General features: G+C 44.2%; 1 protein-coding gene across 7 annotated transcripts in view; it reads left to right on the forward strand.

Moving 5' to 3' along the window:
• The window catches only part of RNF216 (ring finger protein 216), a 161,461-nt gene that overhangs the window by 110,122 nt on the left and 30,474 nt on the right, over positions 1 to 20,865 (forward strand). The gene's annotated exons all lie outside the window — the stretch shown is intronic.

Consider the following 20,865-nt stretch of genomic DNA (forward strand, 5'->3'; position numbering starts at 1 on the left):
TAAAAATAAAAATAAAAATGGAAGGAAGTTAAAGGGACTTTCCAGTTACCAGCCAGAAGCGCACCTGACATCACACTCCAAAAGCCATTTACCTTAACTTCCTAGGTATCATTTTTCCCTCCATTCTCTGTCTACTCAGAGTGGTGAGCCATAAAATCCTTTCAACAGAACATATTTATGTCTTTCTCCAGTAATAAGAACCACCAGGCAACTAGAGGGATTGCACTGCTCAACAGAGTGGGTGGGGGCCACGTTCAGGAGACAGGCCTCTACCTTTTCATAAAGTCCAGTTCTGAAAGGGGAAATGAAACATTAGAGAAAGAGCAGGATTGAGGGGTCAGCAGGGAGAATACCAGGAAGATAGAGAAATGCAGATGTGCAGGCCCTATCCAGGGAGCGCCAGGGAGAACACAGCCACTGCAGAGAAAGGATGGGGAGCACTCTGCCTCCCCAGCCTACCTTACTGTTCTCTTTGGTTGTTTCCCACCCTGACTCTCTCCGCTTCTTTAAGAACCTATTCTATTCCAAAGTTTTCCAGACGTCACTGTCAAATCTTGGTATCATAAATGGTCATCATGTAACCTTAATAACTGCAGGCTCCATTCTTCCTCTATATCCACTTCCAGGCACAACTACCCACCAGGAGCCCAACTATACAAGAAAGATTATATTGATACATTCCACCCTGAATGTCTGCCTAGGAATTCCTTTTTTAGTTAGAGCTGAAGTTTATGGTTCTGGGAAGCTGCTACTACTAACTTGTGATCTTCTGTTTCATGGATGTTACAGTTCTAACCCATTGATAATTAATAGAATTTGAGCCAAGAATTATCTGAGTGTTATCTAGTGGTTGGATGGGACTCAGAGTTAAGCCCATTACTTGTATGTAACTCTCTTGGTTCCAGGAAGCTCAACACTTGGAAGAGTTTTGGATTCTATCAATCTAGGACTACAAAATGGTGGAAATTCTGTCTCAAATTTTATAAAACTTCACCAGAGAGAAGTGTAGGTAGGATGTACCTCACTACTCAGGCCGAGAAAGATAGATGTAGAGTTACCAAGTACCCAAAGATAGAGACTGCCAGTCTCTGGTGTATATCCATTTCCCTCACTCCTCTTTCCTTTATTTATTTATTTATTTTTTTTAAGATTTCATTTATTTGACAGAGAAAGCACAAGCGAGGGGAGCAGCAGGTGGAAGGAGAGGGAGAAGCAGGTTCCTTGCTGAGCAAGGAGCCCAATGCAGGGCTCCATTCCAGGACCCCAGGCTTGTGGCTTGAGCTGAAGGCAGACTGAGCAGACTAACCAACTGAGCCACAGAGGCATCCCTTCTTTATCATCTTTGTCTTTTAGGAACCCAATCTAGTACCTTAAAGAACCTCCCTACTGAGAAGCTTCCAGGTAGTCCTCCCTTTTTCTGCCCTGCGCACTACTCTTGGAACACCCTGGAGCTCTGACCTGTGCATCTGTCCCCATGTGCCTCAGGTGAACTCATCCAAGCTGTGTCTTTAAACAGCTCTTGCCAGAGCTGCCCACATCTGGGCTCAGACCAAAACTCCCAAGCAGTTCTCAAAAACTCACTACATGATATCTAAACCTGTCATGCTTTCCTCAAGAGTAACTCATTCTCCTTGAGTCCTGGGGAAAAACATGTCCCCATTTTGGAAAAGTGAGTAATTGAGATTATTTAAGTTAGAATTGTGTTACACTGCACTTCATAACAATCTAGGGTTACTTTGTGGGCTATTCTAGGTGGGTCACATATCCCCAACTTGTTCTTCCATTTTCTCAATGAGAAAATACAGATAAATCAAGGCTCCATTTGATTAACCCCACTAGTAAACACACATATGTTAACACAATTCTAAATACTGCATCTTTGTGCTGTATTTGTCTTTATTTTTTTCACAGAGGGCTTCATTAAAGTTCATGGACCCTAAAAACTAGAGTGAACATAATGACACCTGGACACCAGATCTAAAAAGGCTTTGTAACATGCCTTGGGTCTCCCGCTGCACTAACCCTGTGGGTTGGGTTTCATGAGAAAGCCTGTTGATGAGAACCAATTGAATATGTCCCGGCCAGAGAGAAGCTTGTCATCTGGTAAAATGAGAAGAAATAGGCACTTTTCTCCACCATCATAACTAAAGACTGGTTTTGGTCTGAGTGGCACTCTGCCTAGGCTAGAAGATCTACCCTCAGAAACAACAATAAGGTGAGGGGACAGTCCCCACAGACATTTCTGCCAAGATGGAGAGTACCATCCCCACATCCCCAGCCCACCACCTACCCCTGGTGTTGACCCAGTAGATGAAGATACTCAGGTTGAGAAAGGTCCATCAAGGTCAAGCCAGAGCAGATTTTACAATCATTTTTAAGAAGAATTTTCCACGGCTGCCTTTTTTCATCTTCCACACTGAACTGTGGTAGCAGGAACTAATCTGAAAAGCCTTTGAAGCATCCAAAATAGTTAGCATTACAATCTATGATGCTCTATCTTCCAAGGTGAACAATAGAGATTTGCCTTTAGATCCATCTATTCTTTTTTGAGGCCCAGTTCTAAAATACTTGGTTATATGGTTTTCAACTCTTTAACAGATAGATGGAGAGAAAGAGGAAGTGCGTCAGATAAGCATAGAGACAGCAGCAAAAAGGGGTTATTTGAAAGCAGGGAAGAAAGCCAGCCAGCCAAACTGGAAAACTCCAAGGGCCCAGTGGCCTAGGAATATTCAGGGTAGGGAGAGACTACCCACACATCTTGGTAGACTCCAGTGGCTTTCCTAGTTACAGCTCAGAGTCATGGATATACCACAGCACTATAACTGTGCATAATCAGGAAAAGATAGAGCATCACAGATTGTAATGCTAACTATTTTGGATGCTTCAAAGGCTTTTCAGATCAGCTCCTGCTACCACAGTTCATTGTGGAAAAGATTGAACATTCCCTCCACTGTAAGAATTCCATTCCAAATGGTGTAAACAAAAAATCCTAATATTTATAAAGCTGTCCAAGAAACACAGAACGATGTATATACCCCAGGATCAGAGATTCCATGTGGTCCTCTGACTTGTTGGGACCCATCTTTCTCAGTATATGCTAATTCTAAATGATTTTTAACTATCCAGAGTTTTTTCTGAGTTTTCTGAATTCTATAACAGAGTCATTTTTAGATTAAGTCAGTGAAATAAATCCACAAACCTAACCAAAATAGAAACATTAGTGAATGATACACCCCAGAATACACCTGTTCTTAAATGCTTATGCCCTGTTCGTAATGCTTTGCCTTTTGATTTGCAGATATGAAAGTTAATCCAGTTATTATACACCTGTTTTTAAAGCTAGGGGGGGGGGACACCTGGGTGGGTGGTTCAGTGGTTGAGCGTCTGCCTTTGGCTCAGGGCATGATCCTGGTGTCCTGGGATCAAGCCCCACATTGGGCTTCTTTTAGGGAGCCTGCTTCTCTCTCTGCCTATGTCTCTGCCTCTCTGTCTCTCATGAATAAATAAAATCTTCAAAAAATAAAAATTTTAAAAAGTAAAGCTAGGGAGGATGAGGGCAATAATAGCAATTTGAGGGATGCTTGGGTAGCTCAGTGGTTGAGCATCTTCTGCCTTGGCTCAGGGCATGATCCCAGAGTCCTGGGATTGAGTCTCCCATCGGGTTCCCCATGGGGAGCCTCCTTTCCCTCTGCCTAGGTCTCTGCCTCTCTCACTGTGTGTCTCATGAATAAAATTTTAAATAAGTCTTTAAAAAAAAAAAAAGTAATAGCAGTTTGAACCCAGGGCATAGGAGGTGATGTGTTTAGTCTAGAGGTGAGGGCTAGAACCCCCATGTCCACAAATCTGCAGTAGTCCTTCTTAGGGTATGCCATCAGAATAAGCTGTGCAAGACCTCCCTCTCTTGCTTTATTTTTTCTTCTTCATCTCTCAATTCCTGCTCCTACCCCCATCCCTTAGATACCCACTTTAAGTATTTTGTATAATCCCCCAGATGTGTGTGTGCTTCAAGGAAAGAGTCTGAGCATATATGATTCTCATTTACACAATTGGTGTGTGCTGTAGGACTCCGTTTCTTTTTTTCATTGTATTTTGAAGTATATTTTACTTTTTTTCTTGTTTTAAGATTTTATTTATTTGACAGAGGGGAAAGAACATGTGCAAGGAGAGTGGTAGGCAGAGGGAGAAGCAGACTCCCCACAGAGCAGGGAGCTTGATGCAGGCTCCATCCCAGAACCCTGGGATCATGACCTGAGCAAAAGGCAGACACTTAACCGACTGGCCCACCCAGGTGCCCCTGTTTTACTGTTTCTTAAGCCCAGCTGAGTAAATCTCCCAGCCCATTGCCAGACCAGGCATTCACAGGGTTGCCAACATGGCCTTCATAACCCTCCTTCCTGGGCTTGAGTGGCAGATCCTGGTTTCTCTACTTTTCTGCCTCACAGCACATTCTTAGACCTAGACTAAGATAAAAGCAGACAGTAGATACAGAAGACCTTTCTTTCTTTTTTTTTTTTTTTTCCCTGACTTTGGCAAGGAAGAAAAAGTGGCAAAAGTAGATGTATTATCTACATATATATGTATTGGGAAACCGAACAGGCTTTTGGGTAAAGGACATTAATTAGCATTTATTTGCTTTTCCCTTGTGGGAAACCAAATCACTGAGGGAGCAGTAGTCATAACTGTCCCAGAGGAAAGCCACCAGGCAAGGCCTCACAGGGAGGCAGTGCTGCAGTGGGGACCGGACTTCTCAAAACAGGATCCAAAAGCCTCCTATAACAGTATCCCAAGAAGTTGATCTGTATACAAGTTCCTGGACCCACCCAGGGCCACAGTGTCAGGATCTGCATCTTTTATTAGTAGCCCTGGTGAGTCTTGTGTACACAGAAAATAAGTGCCAGGGCCAAGGGTCTGTCTGGCACTACTGGTCCAGAAGCTGAATTTCCTCCCACTGGCCCAAACCAAATCCACATGTTGAGGTTGAGAGGGAAACCAGAATGCTAGTTCAGTCACAGATATAACTAACACATAGACACTTAAATTGGCCTCCCAGCACATGCTGTCTGTCCCTATGTGCACATCTGAGAGGGAGCCCAAGGCAGGGGAGGGGTCCAGCCATTCATGGCCAGTTGTCACTGCTGCAGGATGGTAGCTGTGACAAGGCCAGAGATCCCAAGTTAGCTGGTGCTCTTCCCTCTCCCTTGGAATGTGGTCAGACTGGCACATTCCTGATTTTCCTTTTTTCTAACCTCAGTTATCATCTTCCTGTTCCTCAGGTTAGTTGAAGCTGCTTATGAGGCTAGAGCGCTCTTCTCTTTGATCATATATCCTGTGTCGTTTACTGTGTTGCTCCTTCAGCCCTCTTGCCATTTGTCTGCCCCAGAAAAGATGTGGCATTTCTCATCTTAATGCTGAGGGCAAGGGTAACTTCTACTCTGAGATCTGGGGTGTGAGGGCCTTTAATTTTATTGTCTACCTCCCCTCAAGACCACCTGCCCAGTTACCTAACAACATGAAAATAAAGATACAGTCTTGAAGATTTTTCCTGAAATCCAGAGCCTCTCTTCTGGGGCTTGGTGATTGTGGAGTCCAAGCAGGGAAGAACTGGTTTTGCTGGCTGCTCCTGCTGGGCCAAGATTCCCAGAAGCCCCAGGAAACCCAGGAGTAGCCCTTGCAGTGAACAAAGATGAGATGTGCTTGTGGTTATTTCTGTCCAGGTCCTAGCAGTGTTTATTTTTGATAGTTTTTTTTTTTTAATTTATTTATTCATGAGAAACAGAGAGAGAGAGAGAGAGGCAGAGGGAGAAGCAGGCTCCATGCAGGGAGCCCGACGTGAGACTCGATCCCAGGTCTCCAGGATCACGCCCTGGGCTGAAGGCGGTGCTAAACCGCTGAGCCACCCAGGCTGCCCCATATTTTTGATAGTTTGAAATGATGTATTCACCACTTCCTAATATATATTGCTTTGCTATGAGCCCTCATGAAAGCTGTTATTCTGCCTTGTTCCTTACTATAAAAGCATTAGCTCCAGGGTAAACCAGAGATGGGGCCATTTTAAATTCCTCAGTGCTTCATGGGAGTCCTATTGAGAAAGCTTCTCATCCTTTAAAGAAACTTTTTGGTTCAGGACACGGGTTGTTCAGTCGGTTGAGCATCTGGCTCTTGATTTCGGCTCAGGTCATGATTTGGGGGTTGTGGGATCCAGCAGGGAGTCTGCTTGAGATTCTCTGTCTACCCCTGCTCATCCCCCTCCCCACCCCTGGGCACACATATACACTCTTTCAAAATAAATAAATCAATCTTTTTTTTAAAAAATAAACTTTTTGGTTCATGAATCAATGAATCTTAAGTTAATGACTTTCAAAGTGTTTTGAATGTGACTTACTGTAAGAATATCGTTTAAAACCAATAGGTATGTAAATATATTTGTATATACAACCAAAATAGTAGTTTTACAAGTTACCTGACATGTGGAATGCACTCTAATATATTCTTTTCTGTTGTAGCTTGAAAAATAAATGAACAAATAAACACTTGTCAGAATCTACTAAAATGATTTCATAACCCACCAGCGTGTTGCAATTCATAGTATAAACATCATAGCTTTAAGTGACTTTGGTTCCACAAATTCATACTATTGTGCTGAGCATCTACTGTGAGCAAGCCCCTTTGGACTGGACTTAGTCACGACCCCTGCCCTCCTGCCCTTTCAGCCCTCTCAGAGGCAGAAACTCAAGGCAGGAGAACAGGGCCCTGGGATGATGTGGCTCAGAGCAGGATAGCTTTCCATGAAAGGGGTGCTGTCAGCACATAGGCGTTCTTTGGGGCTCACCTACTCAGGCCTTTGTGGAGAGAATCCTCTTCAACTCAATCTCTCTTTACTCTGGGTACAAGCCACAGTCCCTGTCACCGCCTCCCAGGCCCCAGACACCCCACTCTTCTCTTACTGGCCGTACCACCTCACTCCTTGCTGCTCCCTCCACATTCCTTGCTGTTCCAGTAGCCTGGAATGCTTTCCCCAAGCACATCACAAGACTCACTTCCTCACTTTCCTCAAATCTTTGATTTGGGATGGGGGGATGTGTTTAAGATTTTATTTATTTGAGAGAGAGCAAGAGAGCACATGAGCTGGGGGAGAGACAGATGGAGAGGGAGAAAAGAAAGGCAGGGAGCCCAGCGCGGGACTCCATCCTAAGACCCTGGGGTCATGACCCAAACTGGAGGCAGACACTTAACCAACTGAGCCATCCAGGTACCCCTCAAAATCTTTATTTAAATACACCTTTTCAGGGATCCCTGGGTGGCGCAGCGGTTTGGCGCCTGCCTTTGGCCCAGGGCGCGATCCTGGAGACCCGGGATCGAGTCCCACATCAGGCTCCCGGTGCATGGAGCCTGCTTCTCCCTCTGCCTGTGTCTCTGCCTCTCTCTCTCTCTCTCTCTCTGTGACTATCATAAATAAATAAATACATACATACATACATACATACATACATACACCTTTTCAGATAGTTCGTCCCCAAACACCCACTTTATAATTATGAATGCTCTCTGCACCTCAGCACTCCAGAATATTCTTCCTTCCAGTAGTTTTCTCCTTAGCACATAAAATTGTCTTACATGTATTTCACTTGTTTAACAAAGTTACCCCCAGTAATTCCCATGAAGGCAGGAGTTATATTTGTTCATTTTCTTCCCCAGTGCCTAGAGCAGTAGCCATAGTACCTAGTAGGAACTTTCATATTTGTCTCCAAATTTCTTTTTTGTTTTTTAAGACTTTTTATTTATTTATTCATGAGAGACACAGAAAGGCAGAGACACCGGCAGAGGGAGAAGCAGGCTCCATGCAGGAAGCCTGACGCGGGACTCAATCCCAGGTCTCCAGGATCATGCCTTGGGCTAAAGGCAGCGCTAAACCACTGTGCCACCCGGGCTGCCCTGTCTCCAAATTTCTATATAAATGTCCACCTCCTGACATTGATGTCACCCCAGTGATTCTGTTAAATTGATATTTGAGAGAGACAGTCATTGGTATTTGACTCTGTAAGGGAATTGGTATTTTTTTTTTTTATGCTGGTAAAGGTAAAATTAAATTTACCTTTATTCCAGGAAGCATTTACATCCCACTTTATCTTAGAAGTTCTGGTCACATAGTAGAGTGAAAAATCCGGCTGTCGTAATCATGAAGCTGGTTTTCCCAGTCGATATTTCAAGCATTGATTGCCCTCTCCTAGGCAGGGTGACTCTAGAAGACTCTGGGCCTTTTTTACTTTCTATCTCTAGGGGGCAGCATTAGCACAGAAACTAAATTTGAAGCCATCCATTCTACTTTGTCACCTACCTAATGCTAGTGAATCTAAAGAAAAGAAATGCTTGCCTTCTTTCTAATCTGTGGGAGTAAGGTTTAGAGATTTCTTTATTCAAAGTCAGTTTCCATATCTAGAAATGGGAGGGCATACATGCTTTAAAAATTTAGTGTATGCATATATAACCATCAAAAAATAAGAACAATGTGAAATCTTTCCCAGAGAACCCTTTTCTTCAGTACTGTTGCCCAGGTGTCACCTGGCCATGCCCAGATTTGAATTTCTGCATTCAGAAATCAAAAGTTCTTCTGCCTCAGAGGGATGATTTACTTTTAAGGAAAGAGAAATCCCTGTAAGAGCATGGCTGCTTGTGGAGATGTGATATAGTCAGATAATTATAGGACATCATTAAAAGAATTAATGTTCACATTGTGTTTGTCCTTTAAGAAAGATGGACCCAGACAAGCTGGACTGTCTTGTTCTGTTAGGTGGGGTCCCTAGGAACCTGTGTTTTGACCTCAGGTGCTAACTGACCTTCTTGACCCTGGGCAGGGGAGGGAGAAAGCCAGCTGGCAGGTTTTTCAGTCCTTCCTGACTTTCTCTAAACTAGAGGTTCTCCCAGACACAAATTAGTAGGCACTGCTGTTTGTGAAGCACCTCTCCTCCAATGCAAGGAGATATCCATTTCTACAGACTGAAGCTGTAGATGAAAGCCAACGAAGAACATCATAACTGAAGGGAGATGTGGTGCTTTCTCAAGCACCATCTGCAGGCATTTGGCCATTAGCTTCTTGGTAATAACTGGTCTTCACAGTTTTGTACATTGGATTGGGGAAGGGAATTAGAAGGGAGCAAAGAAAGGAACCACTATAAGAAAGACATAACCCATGTCCTTAAGGCACAAGCTATAATGATCTCACTTGAAAGGTTTTTTTTTAATTGAGTCTTATATAGAACTTGATATTTTTCATGAAATCATCATTGTACTTGGCATGATTATAAATATGAAGACCTGATGAGATAATAATGTTCTTTGGGGAAGGAGGTCATTTTCTCATTTACTAAGAGATTTCAAATGCCTTTTTCATATATAAAATGCAGAAGTCCCAGAAGTAAGGGTGGGAGGTATATCTGTAACTCTGCATGAAGAGGAATGTGCTTTCTGTTGCCAGCCTTCATCTCTGAAGTTTTTCTTACATTCACTTCCTTGTGTGGGTCAGATCTGGTGCATGGCCTTAGAAATCAAAAGACACCTGAGACATAGTGTGCTAGGCCGTAAACACCTTGTGATCCAGAATTTTGGTGGTTTATTCACCACTGCATCCTCATGTGACACAAAATAGGCACTTAGAGGGTAGTGCTTTTTAAAATAGATTAATTGAACCCTCCATTCCAAGTCTGTCTGTAGTGATCAGCAGAGCACAGTCTTTGCCCGCAAGCAGTGCTTGGCTCCTAGGAGATGTGATGTAATCAGATAATTACAAGACAAAAGTGCTGTAAGCTAGTGGGAGCCAAGTGCTCGAGGAGTCCAGGGAAAGAGTGCCAACTCTTGCCCAGGTCATTTGGGTGTCCCAGAGCCAGTAGCATTTGAAGAGAACTGATGGGTAGGAGTTGCCAAAAGAAAAAGGACATCTAGGCTGAGCATTGCAAGGTTAAGGGTGTCAGGCGGGTGTTGCTAACTGGAGGCCAACCATGCTGGCCCTGGATCCCAGCTCAGGATCAGCCATGAGGCCCCCAAGGCTGCTTCTCTGAGCTCTTCTCCTCTCCTAGGTGACTCCACCCCACCCCCACCCCCCATGCTTCCACTCTGCCAAATCCCTTTCAGGTTCATATTGGAACGTCACTGGGCACAAGGCTGTCCACACCAGTGGCATTGGCAGCCCCCACACCCACACTCGTGCCCAGAGTGTTCGTGGTCTTCCTACAGAGTGGATGTTTATCTATTTGTCTATCGGAATATAGATTCATTTTTTCACTGATTCTTGGCTGAGAATAGAGCCTGGTCAAAGTGGCAGGTTCTCTCAGGAGGTGTTTGTTGAAGAGGGCAAGGGAAGGAAGGAGAAGAATGTTCTAACATTCCTTTCAGTGCAGAACTTTTCTCCCTTACCAGTCTCCCTGGGAACAAAACATCACCTAGAGCAGTGATGATGGTATGCTGGTCTCAGGCACTGTCATCAGCAGGTATTTGTACAACATTGTCCTGGCCACCTTTGGGGAAGTGAGTAGCAAGTATTTACAAATGAAGGCATAGGGGCTGGTTGACAGAAGGACCAAGTAAGTGATAGTTGGTTCTGGTGTAGAAAACTTACATTGAGCTTATTTGCATATCTAATGGGAATCTAAAAATACACTTCCTCCGGTGCCCTACCAGACATGTAGCTGGCCAAAGGTATCAGGAAAAGCTACTTCCTCGCATGTGTCCAGTCTGAGATTGCTATGATTAGCAGGTTCCTACATTATCATTAAGAAATGGTATCCTCAGGTTTAATCCTAGCCCATCCTGCCTCTTACTGGGTCATTCCCAGCTCTCCAGGAAGCACAGGGAAGCAGGCATCCTGCACAGCTGCAGCTGGTCATCCGTGTTCTCCAAACCCTGTTGTGTGGCTCTCTGCGGCCTTGTTGCCCTTATCATCTGCTCTCATACAAGATACCCATTATAACTTCAGGGCTTGTCTCATACCCTCGTGCCCTTGGGTTTTCCAGTAAACAATGATCTGTTCTTGCCAGCAAACACCATGCTGCCAAGCAGTGAGAACACAGTAGAAAGAGCAAGTGGATTTGGAATCAAACAGATTTGAGTCCATAGCTTTGTGGCCTTAAACAAGTTAATTTGCCTCTCTGGGCCGCCTTTTTCTTGTTTACTTTAAAGGAGGCAAAAGGGGACACCTGGGTGGCTCAGCAGTTTAGCATCTGCCTTCAGCTCAGGGCATGATCCCGGAGCCCTGGGATAGAGTTCCGCATGGGGTTCCTTGTGTGGAGACTGCTTCTCCCTCTGTGTTTCTGTCTTTCTCTCTCTCTCTGTCATGAATAAATAAAGTCTTTAAAAAAAAAAAAAAAGGAAACCCCACAAAAGGTTAATTTAAAAAATAATAATAATAAAGGAGGAAAAAAAAAAAGAATGGAGAGGCACCTGGGTGACTCAGTCAGCAGCTGAAGTCACCTGTCAGCTCAGGTTGTGATCTCAGGGTCCTGAGATTGAGCCCCATGTTGGGCTCTATGCTGGGTGTGGAGCCTGTTCGAGATTCTCTCCTCTCCCTCTGCCCCCCCCCCAAAAAAAGAAAAAAAAGAATGGGGATAATGGTCCAGTACTTCCTTGTAGAGTTGCTGTGAAGATTGAATGAGGTGTGTGTGTGTGTGTGTGTGTGTGTGTGTGTGTGCGCGCGCGCGCACACATGTGCAAAGCATCGCATACTGGAAGATCTGTAGGTTCAGAACCTTAAGCCAGTACTGTGGGGTAGCTGGAGGGATTTGTGAGTTTGGGATACATGCTAAAGATGCTCCTTTCCAGGACACTGGTGGCTCAGTGGTTGAGCATCTGCCTTTGGCTCAGGACATGATCCCAGTGTTCTGGGATCAAGTCCCACATCGGGCTCCTCACAGGGAGCCTGCTTCTCCCTCTGCCTATGTCTCTGCTTCTCTGTGTCTCTCATGAATAAATAAATAATCTTTTTTAAAAAAATGTTCCCTTCCTGAGGCACCTGAGTGGCAAGGTCAGTTAAGCATCTTGACTCTTAGTTTCAGTTCAGGTCATGATCACAAAGTCATGAGATCGAGCCCCCTGTTGGGCTCTGTTCTCAGCACAGACTCTGCTTGGAATTTTCTCTTTCTCTCTCCCTCTACCCCTCCCCACCTTGTGCACACTCGCTCTCAAATAATTAAATCTTTAAAAAGATAAATTTAAAAAATTAAAAATAAAAATAAAATAAATAAAATAAGATAAATGAGCCCTGACTGGCTCAGTCAGTGGAGCATGTGACTCTTGATCTCAGGGTTGTGGGTTTGAGCCCCAGGTTGGGTGTATAGATGACTTAAGATAAAATTTGGAGGGGGGAAGGCAGCCTGGGTGGCTCAGCAGTTTAGTGCTGCCTTCAGCCCAGGGCGTGATCCTGGAGACCCAGGATCGAGGCCCACATCAGGTTCCCTGCATGGAGGCCTGCTTCTTCCTCTGCCTGTGTCTCTGCCTCTCTGTCTCTCTCTCCCTCTCTCTCTCTCTCTCTCTCTCTCTCTCTCTCTCTCATGAATAAATAAATCTTAAAAAAATATATTGGATGGGGGATCAAGTAGGTGATAAATAGCCTTTAAGAAGGGGCACTTGTGGGCAGCCCCGGACATGATCCTGGAGACCCAGGATTGAGTCCCATGTCGGGCTGCCTGCATGGAGCCTGCTTCTCCCTCTGCTTGTGTCTGCCCCTCTCTCTCTCTCTCTCTCTCTCTCTCTCTCATAAATAAATAAATAAATAAATAAATAAATAAATAAATAAATAAATAAATAAATAAAATCTTAAAAAAAAAAAAAGAAGGGGCACTTGTTATGATGAGCTCTGGGTATTGTATATGTGATGAATCACTAAATTCTGCTCCTGAAACCAATAGTACACTATACGTTTAACTAACTTGGATTTTTTTTTTTTTTAAGATTTTATTTATTTATTCATCAGAGAGAGGAAGAGAGACAGAGACACAGGCAGAGGGAGAAGCAGTCTTTCTGTGGGGAGCCCGATGCAGGACTTGATCCCCGGACCCTGGGACCATGACTTGAGCCGAAGGCAGATGCTCAACCACTGAACCACCCAGGCATCAGTGGTTGGATTTAAATAAAAACTTGAGGGAAAAAAATAAAATATTTTTTTAAACTATGCTCCCTTCTCTATAGACATTTCAGTGGGAAACCTATGTACAGAGCCAAAACTGGGCACTGGGGTGGCTCAGTTAAGCATCTGCCTTCAGCTCAGGTCATGATCTCAGGGTCCTAGGATCAAGCCCTGCGTTGGGCTGCCTGCTTCTTCTCCCTCCTACTCTCCCTCTCCCTCTGTGCTCATGTATGGTCTCATGTGCTGCTCTCTCTCACTCTTAAAGTCTTTTTTTAAAAAACATAATAGATTTTCAGTTTGGCTCTTTTTTTTTCCTTTTTTTTTTTTTTTTAAGAATTTATTTATTTGAGAATGAGAGTCAGAGCAAGAGAGAACGAGCAGGGGTAGGGGCAGGAGAAGCAGACTCCCCAGTTAGCAGAGAGCCCAATGCAGAACTCGATCCCCTGAGACCCTGAGATCATGACCTGAGCCAGAGGCAGTCTCTTAACTGACTGAGCCATCCAGGGGCCCCTCTTTCTTCTGTTTTTTATTTATTTTTTTTAATTTTTTTTTAATTTTTATTTATTTATGATAGTCACAGAGAGAGAGAGAGGCGCAGACACACAGGCAGAAGGAGAAGCAGGCTCCATGCACCAGGAGCCCGACGTGGGATTCGATCCCGGGTCTCCAGGATCGTGCCCTGGGCCAAAGGCAGGCGCCAAACCGCTGCGCTACCCAGGGATCCCATCTTCTGTTTTTTAAAATAAAGTCCCAGAACGCCTGGGTGACTCAGCAGTTGAGTCTGCCTTTCTCTGGGGTCCGGGATCGGGTCCCACATTGGGTTCCCTGTAGGGAGCCTGCTTCTCCCTCTGCCTCTCTCTCTCTCTGTGTTTCTCATGAATGAATAAATAAAATCTTTAAAAATAAATTTAATTTAGGGGATCCCTGGGTGGCTCAGCAGTTTAGCGCCTACCTTTGGCCCAGGGCATGATCCTGGAGTCCCGGGATCGAGTCCCACATTAGGCTCCCTGCATGGAATCTGCTTCTCCCTCTGCCTGTGTCTCTGCACCTCTCTCTCTCTCTCTCTCTCTCTCTCATGAATAAATAAATAAAATCTTTTTAAAAATTAATTAATTAATTTAATTTAAAAGTTCCTTCTGGAAGCCATATTGGAAAAGTAGTTCTTTTATTCCTAAAAAGAAAAGATAGGCCTGTTGCCATTTCCCCAGTCATAGCCTTTTTTGTGGAGGGTTATGAAGGAAGTCTGGCCAAGTATCAAATCCAGACTCTGGGGCTTGTACCCCTAGAATTTATTTACTTAGGGCAGCCCTGATGCCCCAGCGGTTTGGCGCCGCCTTCAGCCCTGGGGTATGATCCTGGAGACCGGGGACTGAATCCCACATCAGGCTCCCTGCATGTAGCCTGCTTCTCCCTTTGCCTGTGTCTCTGCCCCACCCCCCCCACCCCCATCTGTCATAAATAAATAAATAAAATCTTTTTTAAAAAAAAATGTATTAGCCCTAGTTTTAGTGAGGAGCTTGCTGTAAGGTCCTACAACCTTGTGTCTGCCATCAGGAGCCATTCCCAGCCTGTGCAACCAGCATGATCTTTTGAAAATGTAAATCAAATCATTGCATTTCCCTTGCAGACCCCAGCTTTCCAGACTCTTCCCGCCAGCCTCAAAGCAGCAGGAAGCAGGATTCACTGGCCATTCCAAGCTCTTTGCCCCTTGAACTCCAGCCAGACCATCTTCATTTATTCCTCCAATGAGACAGGTCTTCTGCATTTCCAAGCCTTCACACACACCCTTCCCTTTGCCTGGAATATCCTCTCCCTATACCTGGCTAACTTTGCACAGCCTCAGGGCTCGGCTTCAGTGTCACATCCTCAAAAAGGCTTTCTTGATCCTCAAGTTAATGTAACTCTATTTTGCCCTTAAAGCACCTAGTGCTATTCCTCTGAAATGTTTCCGTTGCTGTTGTAGCTGTGTGTCCTGTTTGTTTCATATGTCTCCTCTTCACTAAAACAGGCTTCAAGAAGGTAGGTGGGGGGCTGGGTGTCTCAGTCATTTGGGCATCTGACTCTTGGTTTTGGCTCCAGTCGTAATCTCAGGGTCATGAGATCGAGCCCCATAATCGTGTTCTGTGCTGAATATGGAACCTCCTTGGGATTCTTTGTCTCCCTCTCCCCACCACCCCCATGCGTGCTCTATCTCTTGCTCTTGCTCTCCAAAAAAATAAAAGAATCAGCTGCTCTAGAATTAAATTATATTCTCATCTCTGCCTCCCACCCTCACTCAGATATGCTCCTCCTGCATCACTTGATCCAAGTTCATGGTTCCACCAGCCCAGCAGTGTCCTAAGTCAGAACCCCAGAATCACTGCAGGCTTTTCGCACCCTCATCTTTTCTGTAGACTCTTCCAATTGCTGCTCAACCATCTTCCCACCTCTGGTCTAGCTTCTTCGATTCATCAAAGGGAAACACAAGCCCCCAGGTGTGACTGGATGGCTTGGTCTTCTGTTTAGCATCTGCCTTTAGTTTGCCTCATGGTTCCAGGGTCTGGGGACCCACACTGTGGTGTCAGGGAGGGGGAGATCCCTGCTCAGCAGAGAGCCTATATCTCCCTCTCCCTTTTCTCTCTCTCTCTCTCTTTCATATGAATAAATAAAATCTTTTGGATAAAAGAAAGACAATAACCCTTGGACAGATTGCTGCCCTTTCTAGATGCCTTCTGTGACTTTCCAGTATCTACAGCAGTAGGTGCACTACATTGTGATTGCTCACTGCATCAGAAGAATTGTATAGAGAACACCCCCCAGTTTATGTTTATTTATTTATTAAGTATATGTATGTACCACTGTTGTAACATGTTGCAAAACATGCTTAGATAGAGAAAACTTCAGAGGGTGGGATAAAATCATACTTTAAAATTATTTAATGATGTATGTTAAATCCTTTTGTACTCATTAAAATGTTAACATATTAAGTGTATTTTATTGTTGAAATGTTTGGGGACCTGGTTCTGCGTTTTAGATACTTGGCTCTGATGGCTGTTGTAGCTGGGGAAGGCACTTTCCAAAGAGATGTGAATTCTGATGGGAGGAGTACTGTCTTGGTGTCCTGAGTGTTCTCATCATTTGTGATACTTTTATTCAGTCCCAGGAAGCTGCCAACTCCTCAAAGAACCTTTGTCTTACTTAGCTCCTCCCCCTCTCTGCTATCTTCCTTGTGTGTGCACTATTATACTTAACTCCACTGTGCTGCTCCATGTGGGTTGCTCACTTCTCTGACTTCCTCAAGAGACTGTGTGCATCCTTGCCCTGGGAAAAATAGAAGTTCTTGGATTTCCTTAAAGGAAGGAAAGGCCCCAATTCTACTAACCTTTGAGTTTGCCCAGTTTTATTGGTTCCCAAGGGTTCCAGCGTCAGTCTTGTGGTCTTTGTTCCTGTCTTAAACTTGGTCTCTTGCTCTTAGTTGGTGTCCATGTGTCATTTGGACCTGGAGGTGAGGAAGAACTGAATACCTTGACAACTGAGAGACATATGTGGTCTGAATGCACATGGCCCTGTGACTCCTGGAGTTAGCTCAGCATTTGTGAATAGTCAGGTACCTGGGCCTCATCTTTTGCTTTAAGGGGTTTGAGGTTTATAGCCCCACCCATTTTTGGAGTGCCTGAGATGGCAAAGCAGAGAGCTTGAGTTTCAGAGATTCTGTTTGAATCAGCTGCAGCCTCATGCCCCATATCTAGATCAGCAACTTCTCTACCCTGGACCATGGATCTAGAAGTTTTGCTGGAGGAACCATTTCAAAACAAGTAGGCAGTTTCTACTATGTTCCACTCCTAGACAAGACTAGAAGTCCATCGGGCAGCCCCCATGGCGCAGCGGTTTAGCGCCGCCTGCAGCCTGAGGTATGATCCTGGAGACCCAGGATCGAGTCCCACATCGGGCTCCCTGCATGGAGCCTGCTTCTCCCTCTGCCTGTGTCTCTGCCTCTCTCTCATTCTGTGTCTCTATGAATAAATAAATAAAATATTTTTTAAAAAATTAAAAAAAAAAAAGACTTGAAGTCCATCAAGTAAGATGCAGGGTGCAGGGAGAACCAAATAACTTCAGAATAGGCCTGGAGGGGTGGCGAGCAGGGAGGACAAAGTCTGGTGACTTGGACTCTTGGTTTCATCTTCTCTTGAGTGTTTTGCCAGCAGCAGTAAGCCCAGCTGTGTGTAGATGAGGTGATGACTAGGGCAGTGTTTGCTGGTCTTTGAGGAAGCTGTTTAAATGAAGAACTCAACAGCTCCCTGACAGGGTCATCTGAAACCAAGCTTAATCTTCTGCCTTACCCATAAAATAGTATTTAAGCAGCCACAAGTGTGTGAAGGGAGGCTATGGAGTGTTTTCTTTATATTGCAAAGCTGAGACCTCAGTGAATAGTCCAAACACCTTGCTGCATCTGGAAGACTAAAGGGGCAGCATAAAACTTAACCAAAACACCCTATGTGATACCATGAAGAACCCAGACCCACAGCAGCCCTTGATGACTGCATCCGGGTGCCAGTCAGATCTGATAGCCGGGATATGCTTGTCTGCGTGTTTTGAAGTTTGCACGTCAGAGTGTACTCTACCTTCCAGAGTGTACTCTACCTTAGAATCTTCTCATTAACCTCATCTTGAAGAATATAATTATCCTTGTGTTAAAAATGTCTAAGAACGTTTCTTCTGTGTAATGTTGTTTAAGCATTTGTTGAGTCTAGGAACAAAGCCTAGCTGCACTTGAGAGAATTACAGTTGAGTGAAATACACAGTTTACGAGAGAAGGGGTACATTTTAAAGAAACAACACAGAAAGCTCCACATGTTAAATTTACCCAGATTTCTATTCTCCTGCCTTATTTTAATTGTGGGTTTCAATGTCTAGCTAGTTAGTCTCTTCAAAAGACATTTCCGTTTTATTCTCTGGGACCCCTGAGCCCTTCACTGAGAAGCACTGTGGCTGAAAATCCACCCCGGGACTTGGAGAACTGCTGTGATTTTGGAAGTGAGTGGTGTCATTGTATAAGCGCTTGCTCACAACTGACTCCATTTGACCAGGCCATCTTGCTGTCAGTAGACCATGTCTCACTTAGAAAATGGATTCTTCCTTATGAAGAACGTCCCATGAATTAATAAATGCATCACCAGGAATGCTTAAAAAAAAAAAAAAAAAAACACTAAATGCCATGCATTGTTGTCAAGCTGTTACTCCTGGTGGGTGGCTAGATTAGTATTGTTTAAAAGCTTAAGATCCAGATCCAGCTCATCTATTCCAGCTGTTGTTTATCCTCCAATTTCCCAGAATAGTCAGGCACAAGGTCTTTTCAAAACAGGTTTGGGGCTGCTTTACATTTTGGTATGTAATAATTAAGTCACTATTGATTTAGCCTCTGTTCACTGATGGGGAGTGTAGGTAGGAGACCAAAGAACATCACATCCCTTGGAAGCAGTGGTGTGTAATATCAAATTTCTGATCGGCTCATCTCTATCCCCACCCATCCCATTCCACTGATTGAAGCCTGTTTACCCAAAGGGTTGTTCAGGTTCTCAGCTCCCCAAATAATAGTCTGCTTCATTTCTCTCTCTTTTCCAATGTTATTTATTTATTTTTTAGTTAGGTAGTACATTTATATAGTATAAGATTCAAAAGATGAAAAAAGCCTGAAGTAAGAAGTCTCACCCCTGGGGATCCCTGGGTTTAGTGCCTGCCTTCAGCCCAGGGCGTGATCCTGGAGTCCCAGGATCGAGTCCCACGTCGGACTCCCTGCATGGAGCCTGCTTCTCCCTCTGCCTGTGTCTCTGCTTCTTTCTCTCTCTCTCACGAATAAATAAATAAAATCTTTAAAAAAAAAAAAGAAGAAGAAGAAGAAGTCTCACCCCTGCCTTCCACCCACTTGGGAGAATCAGCCCTACCAATTTTTTAGGTAACCATTCAGATTGACTTTATAGATCACTGTATTCTCCCCACCAACACCTTTGTTTTGTAGAATTGATAGCATCTACACTGTGCATACCATTCTGTGCTACCCAGGCGCCCCTCATACACTGTGATCTTTTAAGCCACACATCGGATCATGGTACTTCCTCTTGAGGCCTTCCTGACATGCTTAATACCAAGGGCTAGACTGATGATTGCAATCAGATGGACTGGTCCCTGCAGGCTTCACTCTCTGCAGTTCAGCCACAGGAACTACACTTGCTCAGCTTCATCTGCCAGAGTATTCTCTTTCTTTTCCTCTGTCTGGAATGTGATTCTCCTTTCACTATCTTTGACTCATCTTTCAGAACTCAGACTTGGGCAGCCCTGGTGGCTTAGCAGTTTAGCACTGCCTTCAGCCCAGGGTGTGATCCTGGAGACCTAAGATCAAGTCCCGTGTTGGGCTCCCTGCATGGAGCCTGTTTCTCCCTCTGCCTGTGTCTCTGCCTCTTTCTCTCTCTGTCTGTCTCTCTCTCTCTCTCTCTCTGCATCTCTCATGAATAAATAAATAAAATCTTTAAAAAAAAACTTAAACTCCATTTCCTCAAACCTTCACCATCTCCCTCCCCAGAATAGATTGGGTTCCCAGTTAAAGCTGACAACACCATCTTATCCTTCATTGTACTTATTAAGGTAGTTATTTCCAGTTATGGAAATTTAATTGGGTTAATGTTTCTTTAAATTCTTGTTATAGGGATGCCTGGGTGGCTCAGTCAGTTAAGCGTTTACCTTTGCCTTGGCTCAGGTCATGATTCCCGGTCCTGGAATCAAGCTTCATGCTGAGCGGGGAGCCTGCTTCTTCTTCCTCTCTCTCTACCTGCCAATCTCCCTGCTTGTGCTCTTTCTCTTTCTGTCAAATCAATAAGTAAAATCTTTTAAGTAAATTGTTATAGATGGAGTTTCTAATACATGTGAATATTTTGTAAACAAGGAAGGTTTTTTTTTCTTTTTTTTTAAGATTTTAAAAAAATCTTTGCCTATGTCTCTGCCTCTCTCTCTCTCTCTCTCTCTCTCTGTGACTATCATAAATAAAAAATAAATAAATTTTAAAAAAAGATTTTATTTATTTCTTCATGAGGGACACAGATAGAGAGGCAGAGGGAGAAGCAGGCTCCATGCAGGAAGCCCAATGTGGGACTCAATCACAGGACTCCGGGATCCTGCTCTGAGTCAGAAACAGATGCTCAACCGCTGAGCCACCCAGGCATCCCAAGGAAAGTTCTTAGGATAAAAAGTAGTAATTTTTTTTTAATTCATGTTTATAGGGGCACCTGGCTGACACAGATGGTTAAGGCTCTGGCTCTAGATTTTCAGCTCAGGTTGTGATCTCAGGGTCATGAGATCAAGCCCCATATTGGGCTCAACAGGAAGTCTGCCTGAGTTTCTCTCTCCCTTTCCCTCTGCTCCTCCTGCTCACACACTCTGTCTCTCTCTCCCTCTCTCAAATAAATCTTTTTAAAAATTATGCTTATAAACAGTGTTAAGCTATGGAGGTTGATAACTGTGTTTTATGAGTAAGGGCTGACTGAGGGGGTGTCTCCTTTAAGGACTCTTAGTGATCCTAATCTAGACCGTTCTTCAGTGCAACAGAAGTAATCTGTGCCTGACCAACACTGGACTACTGGTTGTGGGGATTACAGAAATTAATGAGGGCCAAACAGACCCTACCCTCAAGCAACTCAAAGTATTTCATTTTTAAAAACCCAAGATCATATATATCTGTGTTCTTTGTTTTGTGGGCTTTTTTTCAGGTGGCTCTCCTGGCATTT

The sequence above is a fragment of the Canis lupus genome, chromosome 6 (assembly GCF_003254725.2).
Source record: "Canis lupus dingo isolate Sandy chromosome 6, ASM325472v2, whole genome shotgun sequence".
Classification (NCBI taxonomy): domain Eukaryota; kingdom Metazoa; phylum Chordata; class Mammalia; order Carnivora; family Canidae; genus Canis; species Canis lupus.